Source organism: Mustelus asterias, chromosome 21, assembly GCF_964213995.1.
Source record: "Mustelus asterias chromosome 21, sMusAst1.hap1.1, whole genome shotgun sequence".
Classification (NCBI taxonomy): domain Eukaryota; kingdom Metazoa; phylum Chordata; class Chondrichthyes; order Carcharhiniformes; family Triakidae; genus Mustelus; species Mustelus asterias.
The window spans coordinates 40033577-40045220 of NC_135821.1; positions in this window are offsets into that span (position 1 = coordinate 40033577).

The window sequence follows — 11644 nt, forward strand, 5'->3', positions numbered from 1 at the left end:
TCGTGTTAATGGGATTACTTGGTCCTGCCCCGGTGTCTAAATGCGTTTCCCATTATCATCTCTATGTGTCCTCTTATTTGAATTGATCCTATTGTTCCGTGTCTGTGTTTCCTGCTTGTGAGATTGAGTGTTAATGTCATCCTGTCCTGTTGGGTGTCTGGAGTATTTCATTCTTAACCTTTTATCCTTATCTCTTAGTTTATCAGATTTTTATGTCTGCCTTGGCCGAATTGGTAATATTTCAGTGATAGCTTGGTTTTGATAACCCACTCTATGTCTCGTTTCATAGGGATCTTGATCGTCCTTGGCCAGTTTAAAATGCAGCTGCGCGCTGTTGCTAGGCAGATTAGGGATCTTCCGTAGTTTCTGAAATTCGTGAGTCTCTCAGCTGTGCAGGGGGGGACCCGATCGAATATCCATCCGGGGGTGCCCCTCTGCATTGTTGGCCCGTTATGAGTGGTGCCAATTAGTCCAATATGTAAATATGTTTGATGATACAAATATGGTTTTCTGGAAAATTTCCTCCTTCAGTCCCTCCTCTCGTCCAGGGGGTGCCATTCATGGCTGACCCCCCATGGACGACCTTCAGAGGAACAGTGATTTGTACAGCTGTTGTCCTTGCCGTTGTTCCTCTTCTTCTGTGTCGTTGTTAAGTTCTTGCATCTGGATACTGGCAGTGGGTAGCATTCTTGATGTAATATTTGCACATATCACTTTAATACAGGTTAGGCCAAGGCAGAGTGTGAACAGGATGGCTACTACTAGGATTAATCCCTTCATAATATATGCTCCCCAAACTGTGTTAAACAGCCATCCTAACCACCCATCAGTCCCTGTTAACCCCTGTTTAAAGTTATCCAATTGCTTTTGTATCCCGGACATGGCTGCTGTTATGTTTAGTGTCTCGTCGTGTACGTATGTGATGCATTTTTCCTTGATGATGGTGCATACCCCCCCTTGTCTGGCTAGCTGATAGTCCACCGCATATCTCGTTTGTTGTGTGTATAGTCTGAGTTCTGCGAGTTCTTGGTCAATTGCGCCTAATGCTTGTAGGGTGTTGTTTCCTAAAATGGTCAGTCCACATATGAAGAAGTTCCTATTACTGGCACTGATCACCCCTGCGGCGCCTCCCAGGGATAGTGTCCCCAGAAATCCATATCCTAAAGAAGACCCTAGTGTGACAGGGGCCTGCCAGTCGGAGCAAAATTCTGCGCTGATGGCCCTGGTCACTATGCGTTTCTGGACATGCCCTTCACTTGGGCATGGAACCGTGAGAGGTCTGATTGTCCCTACGGAAAAGAACCTTGGAGGCCTGTCTGTGGCCGTCATATATACATTTTTAAATAAAAACACGTACCCGTCTTTAACCCGATAACATGCATTAGCCCGGGGTCGTTTGACCGCATGGCCCCATCTTGTGGAACCTTCCCTCCCCCTGGACTGTCCACTTGATTGTACCTCTTGGTGAGAATCAAATGGATATGTCCCTGAGGCTGAGCTTACGTGGGTGCTGTTGCACCTGCCACACATAAGCTGCCTACCCGCGGTGACTGCAATGCATTTTTGTTGCTTGCAGTCACAAGTGAAGTGTCCTTCCCGGACCCGGCACTCCTGGAGAGCACAATGTGCCTCAGCGCACGAATCATTTTTAGGGACAAAGGCATGCACGCACCCCCATCCCTCTCCCTTAAAACATTGTGGGTAGTTCCCAAGTGTCTCCTCCGGTTGGGGTCCCGTCCCCCTTAGAATTCCCGGCTCAGTGAGCTCTACACACCTTCCTTGTATCCCTTGCTTAAAGTACCCAATATGTTCTTTGCAGGGTGCCCCCGATGTGTCAATAGTGAATAACTCTTGTGGGAGCCACCCTGGTGTTGCGATGAATAGGGAGTTTACTGATCGCGCTGAGGGGTAACAAGCGGTCCTATTCCCATAGATCTGGATGTGTGTTTTCAGGAATAGGTTTCCTTCCATGATTGGTGGTTCTGCTCCCCTAACCCCCATATGTTGGAGTGTATTTACAATGGTCAGGGTTATTATCAGATATGTCCCTGTTCCCATATCGCTCTTTTTTTTTCAACAGTATTTTACAATTACAGTATATACAGAAAATAAACAGGCAATTAAATTAAAAGTAGTTGGTTCCGACGTCTTGATAGTAGATCTGGTCCTGGTTCCTGTGGAAGTTGAATGAGCAAAACGGTATTTTTTAGTTCATTTGTCCTCATAGTTTTAATTGGGTCCAGTGTTTCCAGACCCCCTGTCCCCTTATATCTATACAGGCACAGGTATCTCCGCTAACAATGACCTCGTAAGGTCCGTGCCATCTTGGGGCAAATCCTGGTTTTGCAGGAAGCACTTTTGTTAATACCCGGCTCCCGGCTTTTGGGACTTCTGGTAATATTTCTGAGTCCCCCTCTGCGTCGACCTGTGCCTGATTAGAAATTACGGACCGGCGCATCCCCTTCAATTGGGTGCTAAGGTCTCGGATGTATTGTCGGATACATCCATTCATTTGTATGTAGTCTTATCAAAAGACATCGCTTTCCCCATTAAAATCACATGCCATACAGTTCCGATCTTTATATGAGTACTCTTACACTATCTCTAATTTGATCATTTGTTTGCGTGCAAGCGCTACACCACAGTACTTCACAAAATAATTATGTCTTTATCAATGCCCAATATAGTATATGAATATATCATACAAAGTTGGTTAAGGCTTTTCAGGATTTGATGTTATTCTTGTGTCTATATGGCAGTGCTATACTGTATAATAAAAATAATCAAGCGGCAGTTGTATCATACCACTTTACACATCGTACCCGTGATATCCAAACCCTTTTAATTTAAGCCGTTTCTTTTTTTTAAACTGAGCTCCAGATCGAAACCCCCGCACTCTAGGAAAAGTAACAGGCGCCGAATCAAAATCAAAGCAAGTACAATACATACCAGTTATTTGATTAGGAACATTTTGGTTTCTTAACTGGCTAGGTTTTAAGCTTTGCAGTGCTTTTATATTTGGCAAACCTTGAACCTTGATGGCTCATGAAATTCCGACGGCAGTACATAATTTTAACTAGTTCAGAATACTAAACTATCTGACGTTCGCAAATCGCGATATTCTGCGATTAATACTGTATTTCACTGACTTGATACACTTTAAACTAATTCATAGACCTCAGTCTTTTGTTCTTGCTTTTCTACCTTTTCCACAAAATAACTTATTTTCTTCTCTTAACTCCTCAACTAACTCTTATAATTTCTACTTCAAGACAAAGGAAAGAGCACATGCTTCCTTCCAAGGTTTAAATCCTTTCTTAACATTAAAACAAACAACAACAAAGCATCCACGCAACCACTTTGTTTAAACACACACACACATACACATGGAAGCTTCCAAAAGTCATTCCACAGTACATCCTTTTTCATTCAAACTTATCATTTCAGACTGGGATGAGTGTAAAACATTCAAAGAGAATACAGAACATTGATTAAGACAATCGCTTTTATTCTTCTTTCTTCCAAACTGTAATTAACTCAAAGCAGAAGTAAATTCAAGAAATCCTATCACTTTAATCTTTAACAGTTTTAACACTCTCCCAGCCCCCTGAGGCTAAACCAAGGTGCAATACACTGCACCCACTGCCTGTAGCAAACATTCCACAGGAACAAAGAGCTCCCTGCTCTCAATCTAATTACAACAACAACCACCTACATTCGACAAGCTACCAGATCTCACAAACACACTGAAATACAAAAACTAAGATCTCTCCTATCCATCTGCTGCCTTTCCCCTGGCGTAAAAGGCTTATAGGTTGCCTTTGGTTGTGCTAACGTCCCTCCTCTCGTGACTGGCGCTAGATTATAATTTTCTACGTTTTCTTCTGATGCTGGAGTGGCTGTATGTTTCTGCACTGACTCGTATGGGCGCCGAGGGTCCGTTTCCTCTGATCTCTGCGTTATCTCTGCAGTGTGTCTTCTGTGTTCTAATTCCCTCACTCTCTCCTGTAATACTTTAATTTGTTCTGTCTCTTTGTGTCTCTCCTCCATTGAGGCATTTACTTCCTCAATTAGTCCAGCTAACTGGGTCACTAATATAACTCCCATTACTTTTGTTTTGTCCCGTTTAACTCCGTCTACCCACTTTCTTTGATCTTCTAAAGTTTGTGATGCGTTCCACCCGTTCCGTTTCATCTTTGCAACAATCGCTTCTCTGGCTAACAGATACTTCAAAATGAGAGCTACTGCAGTTTCTCCCTTAACAACGTGGTCTGCCATTTTTCTGTCTAGCAGTCCTGCAACCCCCGTATGCTGGCTGCTACAGTAAAAGTGCCTCAACTCTCTCCCTTATCTCCTGTCACTGATACTGCCCCAGCACCGTCTGTATTGCTGTAGGGCCTCGTAGTGAGGTTCCAGTGGGTCTCTTTCCCCTGGGCTCCCCCAACTATTCCTGACACCTCACGCTTGGACTATTTTGTGTTGTCTTATTGGGATGTGTGCTGGTTGTTTAGTGGGTTTGTCCGCCCCTGTTCCCAGCCCCTCTAAGTACAACGCCTCCCGCTCGGCCACCACCCCCACTAGCAGGGTTGATCCGTTACCCCAAAACCGGGTATCCTGCTATGGGCTGTGGTGTTCCCTACAGACGAACAAGGTTATCAAACTCCGCCCGGGTCCCTAATGGATCCTCCGTCGTCGTGTCTCTTGGTCAGGATGGATCGGGTCCCCTTTTCCTCAACACTTACACACATGTATTCTGTTATCAAAGCCCCTGTTATAGTTAGTAACTGTATCGACTCTGAGGTTGTTCGTCCCTTCAGAGTCAGTGTTGTTACCCGATTTACACTGTCCGTGCCTTGCACTCTGAGTGCCTGTGCCTCTTAGCGCCCGCTTCAAAACCCAACCTTAGCGTGGGAGATTTCTCCTCTTAACGTCCAGTTTAGGGTAGGGCACCTTGAGTCAAGCACTCCCTTGTCCTATTGCCTTGGCACAGACAGCGGTTTCATTTACAATCCTGGGTTAGTTACACCAATTAGTTCTGCATGCGGTACTTATCTTTATATTAGTCTTAATTCCTGTTATCAAATAGCCCAAAACCTGTTATCTTTACCTCTGGTCCTTTACTCCTATTAAAGTTAAAAGTTACTTACCTTCTTCCACGCGGTCGTTCTGACCTGTACCTCTTTAGTGCGGACTTCTGTTTCAATTTAAAAACTTAGGCAAGATTATACAGTTCTACAAGACAACAATACTTAAAACAGACAAACCCTAACCCTTAAAGGTACCTCACTTTGAACGGAGACCTGCACTCGCCTTTGACTGCTCTGGATTTGTATCAGATTCGTTTAAATTTGATCCCGACTTTCAAACTGTGGCCATCAGTCAGAAGTCAGATATCAAATCCTGCCGACTACGCCATTTTGTTGTAGGGAAATATCCCTTACCAGTGCAGAATAGAAGTTGAGTCGCAAATCAAGGTTCAAAGCGTGTCTTTATTGTACAATTACTAGGATTCTAGGGAGACCCCCGTAGCCAGCTCAGAAACAGTGGCTTGGCCACGTTGATCTCAATTAAATCACATCAGCTCTGGATCTTTATAGGGATCCAAATTCGCGCGGGAACATTTGATTATGCTTTTTTACACAATGTATAAAGTGGTCTGTCAGTTTCAAAAGTCCCTAGGAAGTTTCATCGATTAGCATTTGTATGGTGTGTGTTCGTGTTAATGGGATTACTTGGTCCTGCCCCGGTGTCTAAATGCGTTTCCCATTATCATCTCTATGTGTCCTCTTATTTGAATTGATCCTATTGTTCCGTGTCTGTGTTTCCTGCTTGTGAGATTGAGTGTTAATGTCATCCTGTCCTGTTGGGTGTCTGGAGTATTTCATTCTTAACCTTTTATCCTTAACTCTTAGTTTATCAGATTTTTATGTCTGCCTTGGCCGAATTGGTAATATTTCAGTGATAGCTTGGTTTTGATAACCCACTCTATGTCTCGTTTCATAGGGATCTTGATCGTCCTTGGCCAGTTTAAAATGCAGCTGCGCGCTGTTGCTAGGCAGATTAGGGATCTTCCGTAGTTTCTGAAATTCGTGAGTCTCTCAGCTGTGCAGGGGGGGACCCGATCGAATATCCATCCGGGGGTGCCCCTCTGCATTGTTGGCCCGTTATGAGTGGTGCCAATTAGTCCAATATGTAAATATGTTTGATGATACAAATATGGTTTTCTGGAAAATTTCCTCCTTCAGTATCTTTCCCCTATCCCTGTAACCCCACACATTATCCTGCTAATCTCCCTAACCCACACATCTTGAGACACTAAGAGGCAATTTAGCATGGCCAATTCACCAAACCTGCACATCTTTGGACTGTGGGAGAAAACCCACGCAGACACGGGGAGAATGTGCAAACTCGGCACAGAAAGTGACCCAAGCTGAGAATTGAACCCAGCTCCCTGGTGCTTGAGGCAGCAGTGCTAACCACTGTGCCACCCTTTGAAATACTTGTATTCCTTGTTTACAGTCCTGGTGTTGTTGGCCTAAGGTTGATGGAAAGTTGTTTTTGATTGACAACTGTTAAAGGTATCAATTCTTTGTGTTTTGCATTACTAAGATTTGAATCAAGATGATAAAGCCTGTTAGTGACAGTGAGCCAGACAGGCTCTGAATTGATCAGGTAATAACATTTCACTCCTAACCTCTTCCTGTTCTCAATCCACTTTTTTGTTTGTTCCCTCTGAATGAAACAAATCTCCCCCCGTCAGCACATTAGTGTTTTCGAATGGAAAGTATGTTGTATTACAAGCTGTAAAGAAATCCAGGTCTCTGAGGCTTAGAGCATCATCTATTACTCAATAGGGTCTCCTCTGAAGAGAACTAATTAATCTGAAGGCTCTGCAGCCACCAAGCTGAAATCTCCACGTTCCCACTCAGCGCTGGCATTTAATAGAATTCATAATCAAAGAATCATCTCTCTGTCACAGTGAGAGATAGAATTTACCGTGCTGGCAAAGTGCTTTAGACGGCCTTTGAAAACCACCGCAGTGTGAACCTAATTTTGTCAGGTCTTTTTTTTTTCATTGGGAAAGCAAAAAGAAAAGATTTCACAAATAATCCACCTGCCGTACTCTTTATTTCATCTTGTGTACGGGCCTGATGTTTCTCCACAATAAAAAAAAAGCCACGGAGGCAGAAAGGTATTGGTTTCATTTCACACTACATCAGCAGCCTGAGAGGCTTTCCAATCAACCGTGACACCATTGTCAGCCCAGAGATGTAAACATTGATGGAATGGTATCAAAATACACTCGGAACTGCCTTTCCGCTTCCACTGCTTATTGGATCTGGTGGCAGAGAGGAGTACTCACTAAAGAAACAAAATGAAGCCAGTTCCATTAAATAAGCAACCTGATTTGTCCCTTTTGTGTTTTTAAACCTTTTCCTGCTCCTTTGAAGCTGTTCACTTTTTTGATGAGTTGTGGGAGTCAATGAGGCGTTTGCATATCTAAGTTCACAAGGTAAATATCACTGATCCGGTTAACCTCATTTTCACCCTCAACCCCCATTCCACTCGTGACCATCCCCCCTGCCCCTCACTCCCAAAGTTCACACACTCTCTCCTCCCCCTCACCCCCCACCCCAGAGCAGGATAATTAGTCCCCAGCATACCCTCTCTGCTTTTAAAATTGTAATGATGTGGAGATGCCGGCGTTGGACTGGTGTGGGCACAATAGGAAGTCTCACAATACCAGGTTAAAGTCCAACAGCTTTATTTGGAATCACGAGCTTTTGGAGCGCTGCCCCTTCATCAGCTGAGTGGAGAGGTGGGCTCACAAACACAGCATATATAGACAAAGACACTATTGCAAGATAATGGTTGGAATGCGAGTCTTTACAGGTAATCAAGTCTTTCCAGTCATCGGTCAGAACATTGAATACAGGAGTTGGGACGTCTTGTTGAAGTTGTACAAAGCATTGGTAAGGCCACACTTGGAATACTGTGTGCAGTTCTGGTCACCCTATTATAGAAAGGATATTATTAAACTAAAAAGAGTGCAGAAAAGTTTTACTAGGATGCTTGATGGTTTGAGTTATAAGGAGAGGCTGGATAGACTGGGACATTTTTCTTTGGAGCGTAGAAGGCTGAGGGGTGATCTTATAGAGGTTTATAAAATAATGAGGGGCATAGATCAGCTTGATAGTCAATATCTTTTCTCAAAGGTAGGGGAGTCTAAAACTAGAGGGCAAAGGTTTAAGGTGAGAGGGGAGAGATACAAAAGTGTCCAGAGGGGCAATTTTTTCACACAGAGGGTGGTGAGTGTCTAGAACAAGCTGCCAGAGGTAGTAGTAGAGGCGGGTACAATTTTGTCTTTTAAAATGGATTTAGACAGTTACATGGGTAAGATGGGTATAGAGGGATATGGGCCAAATGCGGGCAACTGGGACTAGCTTAGGGGTTTAAAAAAAAAGGGTGGCATGGACGAGTTGGGCCGAAGAGTCTGTTTCCATGCTGTAAACCTCTACGGCTCTATGTTTTCATTTATACTGAGTCAGCTGGTCAGCTGATCATCACATCATTCTGTCATTGGTTACATGGCTTACTGGGTCAGCTGACCCTGACAGTTTGTTACCATTGGTCACATTACAACAGATCCAATGTTACCACCAGTTACATTCTAACATCCAGGTCAATATTTATCCTCAAAACACCTCCATTTATGTAGATTATCTCATCTGTATATATGGGAGCTTGTGCTTAAATTGACTGCTCATTTCTTATATTACAACAGTGATGGCACTTCAAAAATACTTTATTGTTTGTAAATATTTTGTTACGTTAATTTGACCTGTGTGAAAGGTTAGAGTTTGTGATGGTCCATCTTTGTAACTTCTGTTTCTGTGGAGAGAAGCAAGGAGGCGCAGAAATACAACTGGGTAAATTATGTTAGTGTAATTCAGCCAGCTCTGTAATATCATTAAACGTAAAAAGTAACAATGATAATTTGGTAATACAGAGCTTAAGTATAGCTGAAAAAAGAGACACAATATCAAAACTTTTCATCTTGCATCCATCAGAGCAATTTGCAAGATTACATGGGAAAAATTATAATTTATATTATATGAAAAGAGAGTGCTGCTTGGTTAGCAAGTGGACTCTGATTGACAGAGGCGTTGTCATGGAGAATGCATCAGTTGATTGTGACTGGACAGTTAACTGACAAGCATTGTTTGAAATTTCAGCCAAGCAACTTGATCCTGACTGGTCAAAACATGCCCCAGCGGAATGAATCAGTGAATAGCTGTCACTGATTTTGTTTAGTTGAAACAGGCACAATCTGTGCACGTGTCCTTTCTGTCTTCAAAGAATAGGGCTCTGTGCGTTAATATGTGTAACTTCCAGAACATGGAAAAGTGCTTCGACATGTCTTTTTTTTCAGCAAAGTAGATTCCTTGTGTCTGTTCAAAGGTAATATGGATGAATGACACTGTACCAAGAACTAAGAACTACAACTATCAAGAAAGATCAGTTCACCACCCAGTTGATCATGAAATGATTGCTGGATATTTGCCTCACTTGCAATAACCTTGGCAACACCTTGTCTGTTCAGTGGCACAGTGGTTAGCAGGGACTTGTGTTTAATTCTGGCCTTGGCTGACTGTCTGTGTGGAGTCTACACATTTTCCCCATGTCTGCATGGGTTTACTCCGGGTGCTCTGGTTTCCTCCCACACTCCAAAGATTGCCGGGTTAGGTGGGATTGGGCATGCCAAATTGCCCCTTAGTGTCCCAAGATATGTAGGCAAGATGGATTAGGGGTTATGGGGATTGGTCGGGTGGTGGTGTATGGGTCTGGGTAAGGTGCTGAGTTGGTGCAGATACAATGGGAAGAATGACCTCCTCCTGCACTGTGGAGATTCTATGATTCTATGAATAGTTCTAAACTGCAAACATGTACCTGTGTTCTGATGGCCAGTGAAATGTGGAGGAACATGTATTGATATAGCCCAGTTCACAACCCCATTTTACAGCCAATTAAGAACTCTATGTTTTTGAAGAATAATCACTGCTATAATGCAGGGAAGCTTAGTAAGAAGTCTCACAACACCAGGTTAAAGTCCAACAGGTTTATTTGGTACCACAAGCCACAAGCTTTCAGAGCGCTGCTCCTTCATCAGCTGAGTGGGAGTTCTGTTCACAAACATAGAAACATAGAAAAACTACAGCACAAAACAGGCCCTTTGGCCCCACAAGTTGTGCCAAACATACCCCTACCTTTTAGGCCTACCTATAACCCTCCATCCTATTAAGTCCCATGTACTCATCCAGCAGTCTCTTAAAAGACCCTATTGAGTTTGCCTCCACCACCACTGACGGCAGCCGATTCCACTCGCCCACCACCCTCTGTGTGAAAAACTTACCCCTAACATTTCCCCTGTACCTACCCCCCAGCACCTTAAACCTGTATCCTCTCGTAGCAGCCATTTCCACCCTGGGAAAAAGCCTCTGAGAGTCCACCCTATCTATGCCTCTCAACATCTTATATACCTCTATTAGGTCTCCTCTCATCCTACGTCTCTCCAAGGAGAAAAGATCGAGCTCCCTCAGCCTATCCTCATAAGGCATGCCACTCAATCCAGGCAACATCCTTGTAAATCTCCTCTGCACCCTTTCAATCTTTTCCACATCCTTCCTGTAATGAAGCGACCAGAACTGAGCACAGTACTCCAAGTGGGGTCTGACGAGGGTCTTATATAGCTGCATCATTATCCCCGGACTCCTAAACTCAATCCCTCGATTGATAAAGGCCAGCACACCATATGCCTTCTTAACCACCTCCTCCACCTGCGGGGCCGATTTTAGAGTCCTATGGACCCGGACCCCAAGGTCCGTCTGATCCTCTACAGTACTAAGAGTCTTTCCCTTTATATTGTACTCCTTCATCCCATTTGACCTGCCAAAATGGACCACTACGCATTTATCTGTGTTGAAGTCCGTCTGCCACTTTTCCGTCCAGTGTTGCATCCTATCTATGTCCCTCTAACTTCTCTATAAACAGGGCATAAAAAGACACAAACTCAATTTACAAAATAATGGTTGGAATGCGAGTCTTTACAGGTAATCAAGACTTAAAGGTGCAGACAATGTGAGTGGAGAGAGGGTTAAGCACAGATTAAAGAGATGTGTATTGTCTCCAGCCAGGATGGTTAGTGAGATTTTGCAAGCCCAGGCAGGTCATGGGGGTTACAGATAATGTGACATGAACCCAAGATCCCGGTTGAGGCCATCCTCATGTGTGCGGAACTTGGTTATCAGTTTCTGCTCAGCGATTCTGCGTTGTCGTGTGTCATGAAGGCCGCCTTGAAGAACGCTTACCCGAAGATCAGAGGCTGAATGCCCATGACTGCTGAAGTGTTCCCCAACAGGAAGAGAACGCTCTTGCCTGGTGATTGTCGAGCAATGTTCATTCATCCATTGTCGTAGCATCTGCATGGTCTCCCCAATGTACCATGCCTCGGTGGCACTCAACTGATCGATCGACAGTTCTGACGCGCCACAGCGAAAAACCACACCGACCTCCTCAGAAGACAAATCCGGGACACGGCGGACAGAGTACCCTTCGTCGTCCAATACTTCCCCGGAGCGGAGAA